General features: G+C 41.3%; 1 protein-coding gene across 1 annotated transcript in view; it reads right to left on the bottom strand.

Annotated features, from left to right (window-relative positions):
- Positions 1 to 21089, bottom strand: part of Ssh2 (slingshot protein phosphatase 2) — a 234447-nt gene that overhangs the window by 129860 nt on the left and 83498 nt on the right.

Raw genomic sequence — 21089 nt, 5'->3', positions numbered from 1 at the left:
CTTTCTTTCTTTCTTTCTTTCTTTCTTTCTTTCTTTCTTTCTTTCTTTCTTTCTTTCTTTCTCTCTCTCTCTCTCTCTCTCTCTCTCTCTCCCTCCCTCCCTCTCTTTCTTCCTTTTTTTTTTTTTTTTTTTTTGAGACAGGGTTCCTCTGTGTGAACCTGACTGTTCTGAAACTCACAGAGACCTACCCGCCTCTGCCTCCTGAGTGCTAAGATTAAAGGTGTGCTCCACCATGCCTGGCCTAAAGGGGATGGAGAACACCAAGGAATCAAGGCCTTCTGAACACGAGACTGATGCATATATGAGCTCATAGAGAACAGCACAGCCTGCGAGGTCCACACCAGACTGGACCCGAGAGAGGAAAGGCAAGTGGAAACAAAGTGCTCTTCCTGGTGGAGCCTGTGTGTAGCGGTAGATGGCCAACACAGAGCAGACTCAGCCACACCCTTGGAGGCCTACAGCTCATGTTGAGTCAGGGCTCCTTCTCTCCCCAGGTCATCTGTGTGTGTATTATGCCTTCTTGTTCTGGGCATTTATGACATTCCTATTTGTGTGAATATGTGTATCTCTGCATCTATATACATTTCTTATGCTTCTTCTTTGGCTCTTTTTTTTTTTTTTTTTTTTGTTTGGTTGTTCTATCATATTCTGATTTGTTTGTTTTTGATCTATTTAATTTTACTATTATTACTTAGATGCTTGCTTGTTTTCTAACAAGAGACAGAAAGAGTGTGGATACAAAGGGGAGGCAAAGTGGAGAGAAACTGGGAGGAGTAGTGACAGGAGACTATAATCAGTATATATTGCATGAAAAAATCTATTTTCAAAGGAAGTAAAAATTACACAAATATAAAATATCATGGTTTAACTCTAACCAAGCAAGTCAAAGACCCATATAACAAGAACTTCAAATCTCTGAGGAAAGAAATTGAAGAAGATTCTCCCATGCTCATGGATCCGTAGGATTAACATAATAAAAGTGGCCATCTTCCCAAAAGCAATCTACAGATTCAATGTAATTCCCATAAAAATACCAACACAATTCTTTAAAGACCTTGAAAGAACCATTCTCAACTTCATTTGGAAAAACAAAAAATCCAGATTAGCTAAAGTAGTCCTATACAATAAGAGATCTTCTGGAGGTTTCTCCATCCCTGAGTTCAAGCTGTACTACAGGCAATAGTAATAAAAACTGCATGGTACTGGCATGCAGTTGATCAATGGAATCGAATTGAAGACCCAGAAATAAGCCCACACACCTATGGACACTTGATTTTTTTTAAAGTAAGAACCAGATTTATTATCAATATTTATTTGTAGATAGTTTACATATAAGACTAATATGCCAATAAATATTTGTCATGCAAAATAATTTCATAGATTTTAGACTAATGAGCATACAGTCTATATTCAGAAACTGGCTGAAAGGTTTGTTTTGTTTTTTGTTTGTTTTAATGTGAGAATAAAATAGCTGTTTGAATAACATGTCTTAAATTTGAACATTTTCCTTTTTTTTTTCAGCTCTGTACCCCATTTTTAAATTAAATTTTTAATTTTTTATATTAATTACAATTTATTTACTTTGTATCCCAGCTGTAGCCCCCTCCCTCCTTCCTTCCCAACCCCACCCTCTGTCCCTCATCTCCTCTCTAAGTTCACTGATGGGGGGGTCCTCACCCCTTCCATCTGACCCTAGCTTATTAGGTCTCACCAGGACTGACTGCAATGTCCTCCTCTGTGGCCTAGCTAGGCTGCTCCTCCCACGGAGGGTGGGGAGGTCAAAGAGCTAGCCACAGAGTTTATGCCAGAGACAGTCCCTGTTCCCCTTACTAGGGAAGCCACTTGGATACTGAGCTGCCATGGGCTACGTCCGAGCCGGGGTTCTAAGTTATATCCATGCATGGTCCTTGGTTCGAGAAACAGTCTCAGACAAGCCCCTGTACCCAGAGATATTTGGTCCTTGTGGAGCTCCTGTCCTCTCCAGGTCATACTAACTCCCCCTTCTTTCATAACGTTCCCTGCACTCTGCCCAAGGTTTGGTTATGAGTCTCAGCATCTGTTTTGATACACTGCTAGGAAGAATCTTTCAGGGCCCCTCTGTGGTAGGCTCCTGTCCTGTTACTTGTTTTCTCCTATTTCCAATGTCCATCCCATTTGTCTTTCTAGGTAAAGATTGATCATCTTACCTTGGATCCTCTTATTTATCTTCTTTAGGTGTACAGATTTTAGTATATTTATCCTATCTTATAGGTCTAGTATCCACTTATAAGTGAGTATATACCATGTGTGTCTTTCTGCTTCTGGGATACCTCACTCAGGATGATCTTTTCTAGGTCCCACCATTTGGCTGCATATTTCATGATTTCCTTGGTTTTAATTGCTAAGTAATAATCCATTGTCTAAATGTACCACAATTTCTGTATCTATATCTATTTCGTCGTTGAGGGACATCTGGGTTGTTTTCAGGTTCTGGCTATTACGGACACTTGATTTTTGACAAAGAAGCCAAAACCATATAATGGAAAAAAGAAAACACCTTCAACAAATGGTGCTGCTCTAGCTGGATGTCTACATGTGGAATTCTTTTTCTAGGGTCTTGTGGAATTTTGGTAATTTGCTTGAGACCTTTATAGATTTCTAGTGCATCTTAATGCAATTTAGCTGCATTCCACAATCTCAAGAGAGCGTGGTGCCCTTTTTATTCAATTCAAATCCCTAAAATTTTCCTCTGACTTTTTCTTCGACTTATAGGCTATTTAAAAGTCTACTGCTTAGTTTGTAAACATTTCTAGTTTTTCTTTTTCAGAGATCATCCTGTTACTGATTTCTAGTTTTGTTTTTTTTTCTTTTTCTTTTTTAAAGATTTATTTATTTATTATGTATACAAAGTTCTGCCTCCATGTACACCTGAACGCCAGAAGAGGGCACCAGATCTCACTATAGATGGTTGTGAGCCACCATGTGGTTGCTGGGAATTGAACTCAGGACCTCTGAAAGTGTTACACACTTTTAACCACTGAGCTATCTCTCCAGCCCCCTATTCCATTTTTTATAAAGTATGTTACTTGGCCACAATAAAACAAAACTAGAGGGCTGGAGAGATAGCTCAGTGGTTAAAAGTGTGTAACACTTTCAGAGGTCCTGAGTTTGGTTTTCAGCACCCATATTGAGTGGCTAATATGGGCATCTATGTTCAGAGGTGCACATTCACACACACATACACACACACAAATAAATAAATAAAACTTTAAAATTGAAAAAAAAAAGGGTTGATAGGTGTATATTCATTGCAGATTAGAGCATGTAACAGAATAAATGAGCATGATAAGAAACATGGAGGGGCTGGAGAGAAGGCTCAGCAGTTAGGAGCACTTCCAGAGGACCTGGGTTCAATTCCCAGCACCCACATGGCAGCTCACAACTGTCTGTAACACACATTCTAAGGGATCTGACACCCCCACACTAATGCACATAAAATAAAATTAAATAAATTATATAAAAAATAAGAAACATGGAATTAGGACTAGTGAAATGGTTTAGTGGGCAAGGGGCCTTCCTCCTAAGCCTGACAGCATGAGCTGATAGGAGACAACCGACTCTTGCAAGTTGTCATCTGATTTCCACATGTATACTGCAGCATGCATTTACAAACACACATAAGCTCCATAAATAAAAACTAGTCTTTTAGTGACACATTAAATAATAGGGTCTTAACTTATGGAAACTTAAACTCAATAAATATTTTATCAATTAAGAAAGCAAAATTCACAGAAGGGAAATAGTTGTCCAAGGAAACTCATAGGGTGATACTTTAATTAAAACCACAAGCATACTCCCTTCTGCCTAATTGGAAACTATGATTTAACTATTCCTGGCCTACACTGGGAATTAGTTATGTTTCTATAATATACAGACCTTCACAGAGTCAAGGTTATAGATAGTGGAAAAGTGAGAAAAGGTGATAGAATTAATGACACTATGAGGATTTTTTTCCTTTACATTTGCTTCTTAATTTTTTATTTGTTCTGTTATCGCTTTTGCCCAACACAGAAACACAGAAGCACAGAAGCAGTAAGAGAAACATAATCTCAAGTAATGAGTGTGCTGTTTGCCACTGAATCACCTACACTTTGTAGTCTATCCCCATTTACCTCTTCATTATTCCACTTCCATTCCTCCATTCATGGCCAACTCTTAACTTTTATGCCTGTTATTTTTAATATTGATTTTAAAGTAATCATTGCTATTATTTCTGCTAGAGAAAGAACACTGCAGAGATTCAGTTCCTAGAAGGAGGGTACAGGATGCACAGCAGCCTTTGCTGTAGAATAGGTTTTAGGGTCAGAATATATGATCTTTAGAACTTAGGGAAAAAGGTGTTGAAATGGAAAAGAACTATCTTTTGAATTAATACACAGAACCTTGAAAGCTTACAAAACTAAAAATGGTCAAGTATGGCGGCAGACACCCTTTATCCCAGCACCCAGACGGAGGCAGGTGGATCCTCGGAACTTGGTAGCCAGTCTCGCAAACCAGTAAGCTTCAGGTTCAGTGAGGACTCAGTCTCAAAAAAAGGTGGAGAAGCGATTGAGGAGGATACCTGGGTCAAACTCTGGCCACCACACACAAACCACAATTACACATGGACTTTAATGGGCTCACCTGTGTGCATATGCTCCCACATTGTGTGCATATGAGCACACAGTGCCATGGACACGGACACGGACATACAATGTGCTCAAAGAACTATATGACAACAGTGCTGCTTGTCATCTTGGCTGGATCTAAACATTTCTGGGACTGGTGAAATGCATCTGTGTGTATGTGGGGTGTTTTCAGAGAGGGCTGCCATATGGGAGCAAGTGGGGAAGGGAGAAACCCACTCTGAATGTGGGCAATATCTTCCAGATGGAATCCCAGTTGAAAAGGAAGAAGCCAAGAGGAAAGCAACAGATGCTTGCCTGCAAGCTCCGTTCCATTTGAGTGCTGCATCGATATTTGCTGCCATCTACTGACAATAAACTCCATCTTCTTCAGTCATTCAGGATGGACTCAATACCAGCGGCTCTTCAGGGAGTTTCCAGTCTTTCAACTAATGTGTCCCATTTCCTGTTTTGAGAACTTGGTCCTGTATTGTCTGTGAACATGCGTGTGTGTGTGTGTGTGTGTGCGTGTGCGTGTTTAAATTCTGTTGGTTCTGTATCTCTAGAAAACTGCCTTACGGGTGCCATTCCTAGCACTTGGCTTACTTGTTAGCGAAAGCTTAGGCTATTTTGTAGAAGAAAAAAGAAAAGGGGGGGGGATAAAACTAGTTCTATAGGTTATTAATTGCTCTGTAACAAATGGTTTCAAGGAGTACTTAGCTGGGTGTTCACTTAGTACTATTCACTCGGTGCTGCGCTACAAATGAAGATCCAAACAGTTTCACTCTCACAACTGTTGTCTCAACCTTGATGACTGTCAAGCTGGGATCCACTGACGATGTCCTTTGGAGTGCCTAATGTGATCTCTAACATGGCTTGGGCTTCTTCAAAGGAGTGTAGTTTCAGGGTTGGCTTCTTGCATAGCAGCTCAGGGCTCTAAAGGGATGCTAGGCTTGGAGCTGGCAATAGTGTCATTTATGTCACACTTTCTTTTTTAAAATTTTTCATTTATTACAGTTTATTTACTTTGTATTCCAGCTGTAGCCTCCATATCACACTTTCTTGATGCATTAAAGGAGAGTACAGATTTCAGGAAGGGAACTGGATTCCTCTTCTTGGGGGAAGACGCAGCAAAGAGTCTGCAATCATCTTTTCACACCTCTTCCAATTCTAGTGACTAGCTAGCTGAACACGTAGGCACAAGGAACGGGACAGAAAACAAGGGAAGAACGTATGATGCTGGCTGGAATCAGGAGCCAAAATCCAGCTGGTCATACTTCATAAAAATACAGCATGCAGTAAAGTAAAAGTAAGTTAGACAAAGTATGCAGCAAGGACAAATGAAATCCAGGTCACATTCTTACTCCTGTTATGACATGGTTAAGAGAAAACATCAACAAAACTTTCTTGCCTGTCATCTGAAGTAACAGGGTTTCTGTGAGATGCTATTTCTCAAGTATTTTTGTTTCTTAGATTATGCATGTAATGTGCGTGCAGGTACCCATGGAAGCTGGAAGCAGTGTTAATCCCTGGGCGCTGAGTTAACAGGTGGCTGCCAGATATGGAAGCTGAGGTCTTCTACAGAAGCAGTACTTGCTTTTAACTGCTAAACTCTGTCTAGCCTAAGTATTTTCCTTAAATGACTATAAAATACAAACTGGTACATTGATGCATGCCTATAATCCAGTACCTGGGAGGCAGAGGAAAGAGGATCTTAATTTCCAGGCTAGCCTGTGCTACAATAGAGTTCCAGCTCAGCCTAAGCTACACAGTGAGAACCTGTCTAAAAGGAGGTGGTAGGGAGGCTGGGGATGAGTGTTAGAGTGCTTGTCTAACATGCCCAGCACTGGGACTGCAAAGCCAAAACAACCACATGAGCTGTTTTCTCAGACAAGAAAGCTTTATTCAAATTCCATTAAAACAGCTGCAGTTCTGAGAGATAAAGCGTCCCCAGTCAGTAACTTCTGAAGAGACACAGTCCAGTCAGTGCTCAGAGGAAAACCCGAGTTGCTATGTGGCGCTGTGACTGGATATCTTCAATCCTCCCCCTACTTCAAGATTATTCACTGTACATAGCTTAACACACCCATTTGTGGTGCTTACTGTACACCTTAATAGTATCTTTTCTATTACCAGAAATTCAGTTTTTTTAATTAAAAATTATTATTATAGGGGCACATGTGTATCAGAGCTTGGGTATGGGTATGGGGGGGGTCAGAGAAGTCAGTTATTTCCTTCCACCTTTACGAGTATTGCTAAAATTCCTTCCTTGAGGGAGACATAGGTCTCCCCAATTAAAAAAAAAAAGTATAAAAAAAGTCTACCCCATCCACCTACATTCCCAACAACAACCTGAGGCTGACTCTACCAGAGTTCATGTGGGAAACCAATGGTTTATTGAGCTTACTTACTGAGCAGTGGGTGGGGTTAGGGTAGGACGCCCTTAAAGCAGCCGCACAGGCAGGTCTGCATCCAGCGTGCATAATGGCTCTCCTTGGTTGTTTGGATAGAAACCCCTTCCCTGGTCTTTTTCCACCTGACTTCCCCTGAGACTTTGAAGCTATGTGCATTTAGGTCAGAACTGGATAAAACTGGCTGGAAGGGGTGGCTGACTACTCAGGTGAGGAGCTCAGGACCCTTCATGCTCCTATGAGGGAATGCCAGCAGTCTGCAAACACAGCTGTGATCTTGGTGAGCAGGCCCAGCAAAAACACCGGAAGATGGCAACAGTGTGGCTCAGAGGACAGTTCTGTGTAGCACTGTGGCTTCCACAGTGGGTCAGGCTTGCACAGCAAAAGCTTTAACCTGATGAGCCATTTCCACAGCTGAGTTCTTTGGCTTTACAATGCAGTGAGTCAGCCAAGCGGTGGTGTCACACACTTTGAGTCCAAGCACTTGGGAGGCAGAGGCAGGAGGATCTCTGAGTTTGAGGACAGCTAGCCTAGTCTACAGAGGGAGTTCCAGAAAAGCCAGGCCTACCCAGAGAAATCCTGTTTCAAAAAGGCAAAAAGAAAGAATAAAGTCAAGACTGGCAAGATGGCTTAGCAAATAAAAGTGACCTAAAAACCTGAGTTTGATCCCAAAGACCCTCATAAAGGTAAAAGGAGATATTTGGTTTAACAGAGTTGTCCTCCGACTGCTACACCCACCGCTATCATATCATTTACATGAACAATAATTAACTAATTACTTATAGTTTAAAATCAGTTAAGTCAAGCCAGTGAGATGGGTCAGCAGATTGTAAAGGTGCTTACTGCCAAGCCTGACGAGCTGGACCTATATAGTGCAAAGAGAGGACCCACCCCGGAAGCTGTCCTCTGATTCCTGCAAACATATACAACAAAAAAATGAAATAAAAATTAAGTAAAAAGGAAAACCCAACAAGTCTATCATGTTCATTGACCAGGCACATCTAAGGCACAAAGCAAACCACACAAGTTACTTGTTCCTGCTGGTGTCCTTTTAGGACGGCATTAGCGAGAGCATAGTCTCCATATCTCCCGCCTGCAGATTTTATTCCTTACTTCTAGGGTAGAACCAGTGATGTGCCAGAGTGGATTTGTTAGATTTAACAGTTCTAAACACTTTAGGAACTTTGTGAGACTCACACTGGCCACCTAGAACTGGCCACCGTGGGAATGTTTATCAGAGAAATCAGCAAATACTATATACATAAAGCAGTTCCTGCTCTAGCACAGGCCTTTTAAAAAACTGACCAGTATCTTACAAAGTATGGGACCATGGAATCTGTACTTTAAAAGAATCTTCATAGAGCGAGGCATGGTAGTATATGCCAGTAATCTCAGTGCTAAGGAGGCTGAGGCAGGAGGATAATGAGTTCAAGGGCAGCCTGGCTAAAAAAGGAAAGATGGCCTTAAAAAAAAAAAAAAAGAAAAAGAAAACCAAACAAACAAATTGAGAAACAATAAGTTTGGAAGACTTCATCTTAATGGCTTAGAAAAACTATTAAAAGTACAAAGTACACAGAATCTCTACTCTCTCAAGGTAATGGTGCTAGGTATGAGGGGGATCAGTGTGTTCATGGAAACTCAGCCTTCTAAAAAGACACACTATTTCCCTTTGCATACTGTAAGCCCTGAAAGGGAGGAATATGTCAACACAGTGTCCGGCTTATATAAGATGTTCAGATAATACTAGAGGAAGTAAATACAATCCAGAGTGTCATAACAGGAAATGGTAAAATGGGAAGTAAACCTTAGATTCCTATGTGTACTTAATTCCTATTTAATCATTAGTCATATACTTGGCTTATCAACTCAAGAGGAGTGTTTAAGTCAGGGGCAGAGAGCAAGTAGCCCAGTTTATAAGAGAGAACTCTGCTTTTTGTGTCACTGCCTGGTTCTCTAAAATTGAAAGTCCTTTTATGACCTTATCTTATTAGAACTGCCTTAGGTTGAATGCCTTGCAGGTCTGATCAGATGCTGAAACTGTCTCACGGAAGTGAGATGCTTTGTTCAAAGTAACTGAAGTGTAAGCAGCAGAGCTATTAGTTTTCTGCCTGGAAGGCATTTTGCCAGAACAAGCTGTTCCTTCTGCATTAGAGGTATGTTCCAGGTACGCTGCTAGGGATGCTAAGACTCTATTTCACTCAGGTGGATCCCATTCCTTGAACACTCCACACTTGTAGCCCAAGCTCTCAATATGGTCATACAATTTGCTTTTCAGCCAGGACATATTGGTTCACATGAACTAATTATGACATGCTGAAATAGTTCTCTGGAGTGAACAGTGGCTTGCTAGAGCCCTCTGAATGTTCAAAATCCAACAGGCAGGTTAATGTCTGGCACAGCAGGGACCCTCCAGATCCTGTTCTCACCTAGGCAAAATGGTTTACTGTGGCATATGTTATCTTTTTCTATACCAATAGCCACATTTCCCCCCTGCTCTCTAAACTTTATTTATTTATATTTTTGGTATGGAAGATTTAGCCCAGGGCCTCACACATGCTAAGCACATGCCCTATCATTGAGCTAAATCCCCATCTGTTCTCTAAACTTTGAGTTAAACCTTTATTCTGACCTTACATTCACCCCTGGACAGAGCCTGTATGCTCCTGCTATCTCTATGTCTGGTCTCTTACCTGCAGATAGATCTTTCTGGATAGTCACACTCTAGTTACTGACTCTGATTCTGGTGTGAGTGCTGTTAGTCTTTTGCTACACTATTTACCATGCCTCCATAATGACTAAGTTATAAAAGGAACTGAAAACAGACCATTCTTTTAATATTAAGCATGCTAATATTTATGGATCTAAAGAACTAGATTAGGATTAAACAGGATTATAAGCTGAAATATTATTTAAAAGAAGAGGAACACATGCATAGAAGTGTAACAAAGGGATATTGCCTTTTTAAACCAATTATTTCTAAGCTAACAGCATGACTTTTTCAAACTTTCTAAAGCTGTTTTCAAATTAGGAAGTAAACAAACGCAGTTAATGGCTCTGGCCAGAAAGAAATTCAAATATTTAAGATGTAGGCATTTTGCTACATCCCACGAGTTTTTCGCTCGTGGGAAATGAATTGCTACCATAATATTCTTACTTAAACTGTTCTAAAACTCACTATGTAGCAGAGGATGAATGACCTTTGGCTTGTGACTCTGTCACCACCTCCAGAGCGCTGAAATGGCAAGTGTGAGCTACCATGTCTGATTTTAAGAGGTGCTAGGGCTCGAACCCTCGATGTAGTGCGTGCTAGACAGTGGGCTACAACCTCAGCCCATTATAGACCTTTAAATAGAAAATAATATATTTATCGAGAACTGCTGCAGTCTATAGGAGACACAGGAGAATGTGAGACAATGCCATATTCACAGAGTTAATTGCCTGAGGAGATAAGGTTTGAAAAGTTAATCCAATTAAAAAAAACTTATTGGTTCTTTCTGAATTTCACATTATGTGCCCAATCCCACTCATATCCCTGTCCCTTCATACCTGCTCTCTGCCCTTACAACCTTCTCCCTCAAAACAAAAATGTTTAAAATATAAGAAAAAACATCTTGCCGTGGAAGCTGCAGCGTGCCATGGTATGTCACACAGTACACTCTTTTGTCCACACATATCTTTACTTGCAAATGTTCATCACAATGAGTCACTGGTGTGGTTCAAAGCCTCTGGCTTCTACTGCCTATCAATACTGGATCCTCCCTGGGACTCCTCTCTGATATCCTGTTGTTGGCCTGTGTCATGGAGATCCTGCAGCTTTGGATCTGCAGGACCAGTCCCTTCCCATGCTCCAGCAGTTCATAGATGGGGTGGATGTTGGGGTGAGCCAGCTCAAAGTCCTGGATCAGGGCCTGGGTGGTAGCTGGGTTGGTCAGCCTGCCAGCTCTCCTGCACCTGCACCACCAGGGCCAGCTTTCCTGCTTGGCCTAGGCAAGGGGCAGGGCAAGCTCTCCTCCCTGCCAAAGGTGGCAAAGGGTGGGGGCCATCTCTCTCATACCCCTGCTAACAGGGACAGTTCTACTGCGCTGCCCAGGCAAGGTGCAGGGGCCGTTCTCCTGAGTGCCACGGCTGGCAAGGGGATCCAAATTTTTAATTAACTATTTTATTAAAAGTTAACTTCTTTCTTTTTTTTCCAAGACAGAGTTTCCCTGTGTAGGCCTCCTGGGACTCGCTCTGTAGATCAGGTTGGCTTTGGACTTGCAGAGATTCACCTGCCTCCGCATCCTGGGTGCTGGGATTAAAGGTGTGCACCACCACCACCCAGCCACATGTTAAAATTTATCATCTCACCATCATCATTGTGTGTGTGTGTGAAGTTCAGAAAACAATTCTGTGGAGTTGGTTTTCTCCATCTACTTCTCCCTGGATTCTGGGAAATCAATGTGCTTGTATGGCAAGCACATTTATCTGCTGAACTATCTCACAAGCTCTGATACAAAAAAATTCAAATTTTGAGATAAAGATATGTCCTTGTTGGCCTGGAAAACTCTATGCAGGTCAGGCCTGCCTTGGAACTCCTAGTGACCTGCCTGCCTCTGCCTCCTGACTGCTCTGTACTATTACATCAGGCTGATCCCAAACTTTAAAGTGTGAAATGTGGCAAAAGAAAGATAAGCCATAGGAACTCAGAACGACAGTGGAAACGCCGAACCCAGTTGTAAAGATCTTGAAGAGACTCAGAGACTGACATTGGTATTTAAGACATGAGAAAAAAAGAAAAGCTAGCAGAAAGAGTTGGGGATGGTAATGAGCTAACTAGTGAATTGAAACCAGAGCTTGCTTTGAGGTAGGCTCCAAATGATAAATTGCAGGTACCTGGGCTCTGCACATGATTCACAGATGGGGAATCCAGAGAGTATTTATAATCATTTTGAAAAACTGAATGAAATTTTACATTATTGATTCAATAGCAATACAACATTTTTCTAAAGCCAGAGGACAATGGTCACTGTTGCCACAGATCTCCAGCAGAGGGCAGACAAGTCAAAACTTTCACTGCTGCTGTGCTGAAGAAAGCTCTGTGCCAAACAGAAAATACTAAGAGAAAGTATACATTGTCTTTACTTAAAGGACATTATCAGTGCCTTAAATGTTAGGATGAGCCCAAATTAGCAGATCAGTCTTTCACAAAAATCTGTGGTATAAAATGCTTCTAAAGTTGCAAAATGCATGTGCTCACACAGGGCAGGCATACCAAGCATACTAGCAACATTTGCTGCTGGCTGTCTTAACTCTTGTCTTCCTACCCATCTCAGGCAGGTGCTAACTGCCACCCAAATCAAGGCCTTACCCACAGACATCTGGGCCAAGACTCCAAACTGTGGTCTCCGTTTCTTTTTGGTTGACTATGGAAATGCTTGTTCTTACGGCCTTTAAAGTCAGAGGTGAAGTCAGGCCACCAGAGAGAAATTCTGATCATGCACTTCCTCAGCAGGCTGAAGAGCTGTCATATAGGAAGTTGGATGGGGAGGCTTAGTCTTACTAACTTAATATTCATTCATGAACATTAAAACCTACATAAAATGATTGGGAATTTCAAGAAACCTTTTAAAGGCTAATGCTAGAGTTGCAAAGTATCATAAACCCATTTTCTTTAATTCCTAAACATGTGTCACACATGTTTTTAAAGATATAAGAGCAGTCCTATTTAGTAGGTTGACTTTCTGCCATTTGGTGAAAGTAGTTTTCCTTCTTGCTTTTGTGCATTTTTTTCTTCTTTCCTTCCTTTTTTTTTCTTTTCTTTTTCTCCCTCCACAACTTTTGAGACAAAGTCTTGCTATATTGTGCAGGCTTCAAATGTGCCATTTTCCTGCTTCTGAAATATTAATGGCGCCCTCCCACCCCCATATATCAAGTAAAATCCTTAAGAATTAAGAAGAAGCATTATCTTTTTTTCATAAAGTCCTTTTCTGCCTTCTTCATAAGGTAATTAGGATTCTGATAAATGAAATAAGCATAGGAAGTCTATAATGACCTAATCAGATTGTTCTAATTATGTTATATTTGCAAGATATTCTTTAATCAAGTCCCCTGCCAAACTGAGCAAAGCTAAGGGGAAAAGGGGGAGGCTCACAAAAAATATGGGACACGGGTATGCCTGACAGGAAGTCTCCTTTCCTTTGCAGATTCTAATAAGGATGAGAGTCACGTTAAAATGCCCGTCTACCCATCCTTGTCACTAAAGGCACTGGCAGCCCTAACAGACAGTTACAAGCATAAATGCAAAGAACCAGCAACTCCATAAAACTGGGCTTCCTAGAAAAAGGAAAAGGTTGAGAGGGAACCCCAGATGGTATCCTAGCCAGTGAACACCCCTTCAAGCAAGCGCGTGGAGTAATAGGCAATAAGGAAATACTTATTACTGGCTTGCTTTCCCAAATCCCTAACTTTTCCTAACACTACCTCAACAACTCGTGAAAAGTTGAAAATAACCAAGTCTACTGAGTGCTAATGACAGAAAACATTACATGATACTAGAGACAACTGAAAAAAATCTGAGTTACAAGACCAACTAGCAAGTATGTAACATTGAAAAAACAAACTAAACCAACACACACACATACACACAAGTTGTTAGCCGCCTAATGTGGGTGCGGGAATTGAACTCAGGTCTTCCGAAAGAAAGAACAGTACACATTCTTGACTGCTAAGCCATCTCTCTAGACCCTGGGTTTTAAATTATAAAGAAGTGTATTGAAAATCTAGTTAGGAAAAAAATTTCAAAAGCACAAATTAGTTTGAATTTAGCTCCTTTCTGCTTCTTTTCAAAAGGGTCCTTGGACTGTACAGCAGTTTCTACCTCTGGTACACAGGAGAATTGTCAAAATGAGACCCCCAATTCCTATAACACTTGTTTTCCCATGCACTTGTCGACATTCAGAATCCCGAGCCTTCTCAAGCTCTTCTTAGTGCTGCATCCTACGGGACACCTCAGTGAAAGTCACCTGCATAAAGTCATCCTGCGTGTCCCTTTCTTCAGGGTTGCCTGCTTGTCAGGAAGAAAGATTTTGCAAAAGTCAGTTCTCTTATTGTCCTCCACTGGATGCAGCCTCCCTCTCTTAACACCTCGTCCCTTCTTCTCACACACATCTTTGAGTGTTGTGTGCATTCACATCTCACTTTGAACAATTATACTCCAGACAATTATTGACTGAGTCATTGGAACAAGTAAACTATGATAAAAGCTCTAAAATTAGGGCTTTAAAATATAATGAAAAAAATTCCCGCTGATGAAGGGAAACTTCTGGAAAATCATCTAATAGGAAACACCATTTAAATAGTTTTTAAAGATTTAAATACCTTTGAAGGATTGAGACTGTAGCTCAGTGAAGTTCTTGTGTAGCATGTCTGAAGCCCTGGGTATGATTTTTCAGAGCCAAAAAACAACAAAAAAACAGAAAACCTAGCTGTGCATGGTGGTACACACCTTTAATCCCACAACTCAGGAGGCAAAGGCCAACAGATCTCTGTGAATTCGAGGCCACCCTGATCTACACAGAGAACTATAAGTCAGCCAGAGTTATATGTCAAAACCCTGTCTCAGAACATACTCAACCAAACCAAAGTAAGTCAAACAAAGAACAAATACCAACCAAGTCAATAATGTAGAACAAAAGAATAACTAAATGTGTTATATATGTCTGATCTTCAGGTAATGTCAAGAGCTATGTATTGTCCAAAAAGATGATTTTGTACAAATGAGGACTGCAAAAAATCTAGGCCGGGAAGAAAGGAAGATAAAATAGTACCTGCCTCATATGAAGTTTTTTTTTTTAATGTGATATTATTTAACAAAAATGTTCTATATCTGGAGATACATAGTTTGCTAAGGATGAAAGCCATGCCTAATAAACACAGATAAACCATATGCAATGAATATTTACCATTTTTACCTATCCTGTGAATGCCCTTTTCTTTGATGATACCCTGAATTTCTTTCAGGGAACCATACTTAACTATTCTCTTGAAAGAACTATTGAAAAAAAGGGTATATTTTCATTTGGGTGGCCAAACTGAGTTTTTTTCAAAAAAGTATAGGCATCACTGTCAATAGCTCTTTTCATTGCTTCATAGATAGAAACCTCTAAAAGAATGAAGCCAGCATAGAAAAAAAAGTAGAGGTAAGTAGTAAAGGGAGATATTCTTATGAAAAACTTTGAGGTTTTGAATCTGATTATACCTTAAATTCATTCTTTATACTTGCAAAATAATCTTTATTTTCCTACTTGGCCAGTCTCTATTATTCTCAACCAAGATTCACATGATATTTTCTTATGTATATAAACAATCAGGGAGAGGTTAAGAGATAAAGAAAAATGCTTCTTTTCGTTTTATAGGTATATAAAACAAAGTTCTCAAAGGTTAAATAAAATATTACTGGTGTGCTACCCATAAGAATATACTTCAAATAAACTGGGAGAATTCAACACAGAGAAAAATAATAATAAGCATAATGTCTGATTTAATTATTTTAAAGATTTATTTTAATTTTATGTTTATTTTGCCTGCATGTATGTCTGTGCACCATGTGCATTTGTTCAGTGCCTGTCAAGGCCAGAAGAACGATCCCCTGGAACTGTAGTTATAGGGTGTTATAAGCCATATGCAATGAATATGGCATGTGAATACTGGGATGTGAACCAGGACCCTCAGCAAGAGAGGTTAGAACTTTAATCACTGACTCATCTCTTCAGCCCTACATATATTTTTAAAATGTTTTCTAAATTGCAATGGAAAAATATGCATTAATTTTGCAGTCTAGGATTGAGCAGAGATGAAGATGGGGTCGTACTGAACGTGGGGCCTTGTACACGCTCAAGAAGCACTGCACTCCCCAATCACACCCCAAGACTAAGATGATGCCTCTTATGTGACGTAGATAGTGACGCCGCCTCTAGTACTCCGTGGCTGGAAGATGCTCGTACCCACGAAGCTTAGCTTAAGGCTGCTCATCCCACACACCAACTTTGCAGGCTCCATGCATTTTCCTTGGCAGTCACTCATCAAAGGCACTGTTAATCTTCAGGACTCTACAGGGATACTACATGACTGCAAATCGGGCTTTGTTCAACCTGTCCTTAAACCACTTCCTGTGTGTTTAATGTCATTATTTTCAGATAGGAATACCGACATACAGACATCAGCTTTGTCTTGCCCATGTAACAGAAACTGTCATGGTCAAGGCTGAAGTGCTCATATACTAACTGAATTTTAAGTACTTGTCATTATAGACTTTGTCCTGCCACATACTATAAAACAAAGAAACTAGAATTTGATCAGAGGTCATAGTCTCAGGCAGGTTAGCATCTGTATGATAAACAAGGAAATACTACTATTTACCTCTAGTCTATAGCTTATGACTAAATTGGAGCAACAAAACTAAATATTTTAATAATCTCATCCTATAGACATTAATGTTTTTAGATGCCATAAAATATTTTCACCTAAAATATTCAGAAAATTATAATTTAGAAAAATATACATGTGTCAAAGATAGGCTCTAATACACATTTTCAAAATCTTATTGGCTCAAAATAATATTTTCTTATTTATGTTACATATTTATTAGCTACTTCCTTCATCATTGTGATAAAATACATGACAAAAACAACTTAGGAGAACCACTCATTTTGATTCCTGGCATCAGAGAGATTTCATTCCAGCACAGCAGGGCAGGCAGGGCAGGCAGGGCAGGCAAGGCAGGCAGGACAGGCAGAGGAGATCCAGCTGTGGAGGTGAGAGCATAGTGGAGGCTTACTTATTTCCTTGGTAGGAGACAGGAAGCACAAGGTTCTGGACCACAACCTATATCTGTTACAGGCCCTCCCCCTAGTCACCTACTTCTGCTAGGCCACCTCCTAATAACTCCTCCTGAAGCCTTCAAAACATTGTTGTAAGTGGAAAACTGTCATTCAAAACATGAGCCCATGAGGGACATTGCAGATTGAAACCATAGTACCTATCCATTCAGATTTAGCTTCATGTTCTCCTCTCTCCTTGGATTGGTCATATGGCAGTAGGAATGGAATCTAATCATCATCAGCTCTTAAGTCTTAAGGGCTTCTACCTAGAGATGACAAATACTGCCTAGGTCTGGTGGCACAGGCCTGTAATCCCAGCTACTTTGGAGGCTGAGGCAAGATCTCAAACTCAAGGCCTACACAGGGGACATACAGAACAAATTCAAAGCCAGCCTGAGCAATTTGGTGAGACTCTGTATCAAAATTAAACAAATAAATACTTTCCATTGGTGTGGTGGTATACACCTTTAATCCCAGCACTAGGGAGGCAGAGGCTGGGTGGGAGCTCTGCACATTTGAGACCAGCCTGACCCACATAGCTACATTATAATGACACACTGTCTCAAACAAACAAACAAACAAACAAACAAACAACCTACCCCCAAACAAAAAGAAAACAACCCCAACAACAACAAAACAAACTTTAAGAAATGGTTTAGAGATATAGTTCAGCGGGAGAGGCCCTGCCAAACATGTGTGACTGCCTAGGTTCACTTCCCAGTCCTGAAGGAAAAGAAAGCAGAAGTCACATGACTATGCTCAATTCTCAAGGAAGTATAATCCCACCAGTATGTTAAGAGGACCAGAAACACTAGCAAATAATATGAAATAACTAGAATAAGCATAGATAAGGGCACTGCCATATAAAAATGATTTTAACATTACACAGGCTGACCAGGTTGTATTTAGGAGTGTGTGTGTGTGTGTGTGTGTGTGTGTAACAACAATTTTTAAAAAGAGCACAAGAAGTCAGAGCAAGTGGGGATACATGGATGGAAGTGGCTGGAGGAAGTAAAGGGAAGGGAGAAATATGTAATTATAATTTCAAAAATTAAATCCAAGGGGAATTCTATCTATCTATCTATCTATCTATCTATCTATCTATCTATCTATCTATCATCTATCTATCTCTTCCAAGGAATTTTAAAATGGTTACATTTTACATTAAAACGATTATTTTTTTTTTAAAGAAGAGAGAGATGGAAAAGAGGGGAGGAAAAAGGAGAGGAAAAGAGGAGAAAGAAAAACAATATAATGCTGTTAAGTCGGGCTGACCAACCCAGCTACCACCCAGGCCCTGATCCAGAACTTTGAGCTGGCCCACCCCAACATCCACCCCATCTATGAACTGCTGGAGCATGGGAAGGGACTGGTCCTGCAGATCCAAAGCTGCAGGATCTCCATGACACAGGCCAACAACAAGATATCAGAGAGGAGTCCCAGGGAGGATCCAGTATTGATAGGCAGTAGAAGCCAGAGGCTTTGAACCACACCAGTGACTCATTGTGATGAACATTTGCAAGTAAAGATATGTATGGACAAAAGAGTGTACTGTGTGACATACCATGGCACGCTGCAGCTTCCATGGCAAGATGTTTAAATATCTAATCTATCTATCTATCTATCTATCTATCTATCTATCTATCTATCTACCTACCTACCTACCTACCTATCTCTCTATTTTGGGGTGGTTGCAAGGGCAGAAGGCAGATAGAAAGATGAATGGGAAGCATGATGTGAAATTCACAAAGAATCAATAAAAAGTTTTTAAAAATGCTGCCAGGAATATGGTGACTCACACCTCCTAGCACTTAAGGGACTGAGGTAGGTGAGAAGTAAAGGGGTCTGTGCCCTTCTCCCCTTCTCTCTCCTACCAGGGTGAAAGGGTTGGTAGAAGAAAGGCAGAGGCCTAAACTCCCCAAATAAAATAAGAGTTTAAAAAACAAGCATTACAGACATTAAGTAAGATCAGTTGTAAAAACACATTTTTGGGAATACCTCTGGGTAAATGCTGAAAAAACATTTCCTTAAGTTATTTTACATAAGGCACTCTGGGATACAAAACCAAGCACCTTATGAGGAAATTTCCTCTTAGAGCAAATTCAGTGGATGATTTTTGAGACACCCATGTGAATGATAACATGATTACAAAGTAGGAGTGGTAACTTCTGAAAATCACAGACAGCATGGGAGTACTGGGATCTGAATACAGGGCTGATTCTGGGAAGAGGCAGAGAGTAAAATGTAACCAGGTATCCAATTACTAGTTTACAGGGGCAGTGGTTTTTCCTTCTGTTCATAATCTTTAGCAGCATACTGCACAGGTGATGGAAGAAATCCAAGGACTGAGTTCCTTTTCATATTATAAATAATAACAGCAATAAAGTAAATTTGGATTTCCCATTGTTATTATCCTAAAATGTGGATAAACACATTTTCACAGGAATAAAATAAATTTCCAAGAAGCCCCAGCTCACATTATGAGCTGACACAATCCTCTGTGTAGCTTTTCGAAGCTGGGCAAGACTAAGACAAAACAATAAAATAAAGAACACAGGCTTGAGGCAGTTGGGAAAGCTGCTCATAGGGTCATGAGCACGGGAGAACCATCCCTGCCCCTCACCAGCTGTAGCACCAGCAGGCCCTGCACCTCACCTGGACAGCACAGCAGAGCTGACTGGGTGGTAGGGACACACGTGAGCCAGCCCCACCATTTGTCAGCAGCGAGGCTGCACAGGTACAGGAGTGGTGCCCTCCCCCTCCTTGCCCCAGCACCTGCAGCAGTCTGGAGAGCTGGCCCTGTCCCTCACTGGCTGCAGCGCTTGGGAAAGTGGGCCCTGCACCTCATCTGAACTAGCCCTGGTTGCAGGAGTGCAGGTGAGCCGGTCCTGAGGACCAGAGCACAGGAGAGCTGGCCCCGCCACTTAACTGCTGTGAAGTGGTGTGGGCACATGGGTGATGCCTCCCACTAGCCTCTCAACACCTGTGGTAGTCAGGAGATCTGGCCCCCAGGGCGTGGGAGTGATAGAGGGGGCACTGCACCTCGCCTGGGCAACACCGTGGGGTTGGCCCTGATGGTGACAGCACAGGTGAGCCAGCCCTGAGGGTGTGAGAGGGGAGAGTGCCCTCCCACCCTTGCCTTGACTGGGCAGCGTAGTGGGGCTGGCTCTGGAGGTGTGGGTACCAGTGAGCTGGCCCTGAGGGCAGGAGAGCAGGAGAGCTGACCTGCCTCCTGTCGGCGGCAGCACTGGGTGGTCTAGCCGGAGCAGCGCTGGAGAACTCACTCTGGTGGAGTGGCTAAGGGAGAACCAGCGGCTGACCAGCTCAGCCACCGCCCAGGCCCAGATCCGGGACTCCGAGCTGGCCCCTCCCACAGTCTATATCCTCTGTGAATGGTTGGGATGTGTGAAAGGGCCAGTCCTGCTTCTCCAAGCTGCGGGATCTCTACAGCACAGGGCAACAGCAGGATAACCAGGAGGAGTCCCAGTGAGGATCCAGTATTGATGGTGTAGAAGCCAGAGATCCCAAACCAGACCAGTATCTCACTGTGATGAACTCTTGCAAGTGAAGATGTGTGGACAGAGGGATATAGTGTGGGCCACACTGTGACACACTACATTTTTTTTATGCTTTGTATTTCTATTTGTATGTTTTGGAGGGGCTGCACAGCAAAAGGCAGATATGAGGGAACAGGGACATAAGCAGGAGTGGGTGACTGATGTGAAACTCACAAAGAATCAATAAAAAGTAAAAAAAAAAAAAAAAAAGACTACAGGTTTGAAAGGAAACTGAGTGAAGACAAAAAGGGGGCAGAGATAGACAATAAAATTAAAACATAGTTGATAAGTGAAAATAATAAGAGCTATGTCAATATAAGCCTATGCCACTTTATGTTTTACTGATGATGCTGTATGAAACATACCTAAAGAAGATAGTTTTAAAGAAAATAGTTATGGGGCTGGAGAGATAGGTCAGCAGTTTAGAGTGCTTGCTGCTGAGGACCCAAGTTTGGTTTCCAGCACCCATGTCACACAGTTCATAACCTCCCATGACTCCCCTTCCAGGTAACCCAGTGCTCTCTTTTGGCCTATAAGGGCCTGTGGGGAGGGGGAAAGGGGGGTTATCACACTGGACAAGAATAAGATATAAAGCTCATCTTAGTTTTTTAAAATAGAATA

This window comes from Psammomys obesus, unplaced genomic scaffold (assembly GCF_907164565.1).
Source record: "Psammomys obesus unplaced genomic scaffold, mPsaObe1.curated_primary_1811, whole genome shotgun sequence".
NCBI classification, from domain to species: domain Eukaryota; kingdom Metazoa; phylum Chordata; class Mammalia; order Rodentia; family Muridae; genus Psammomys; species Psammomys obesus.
This window is presented reverse-complemented; position numbering and strand designations above follow the sequence as displayed.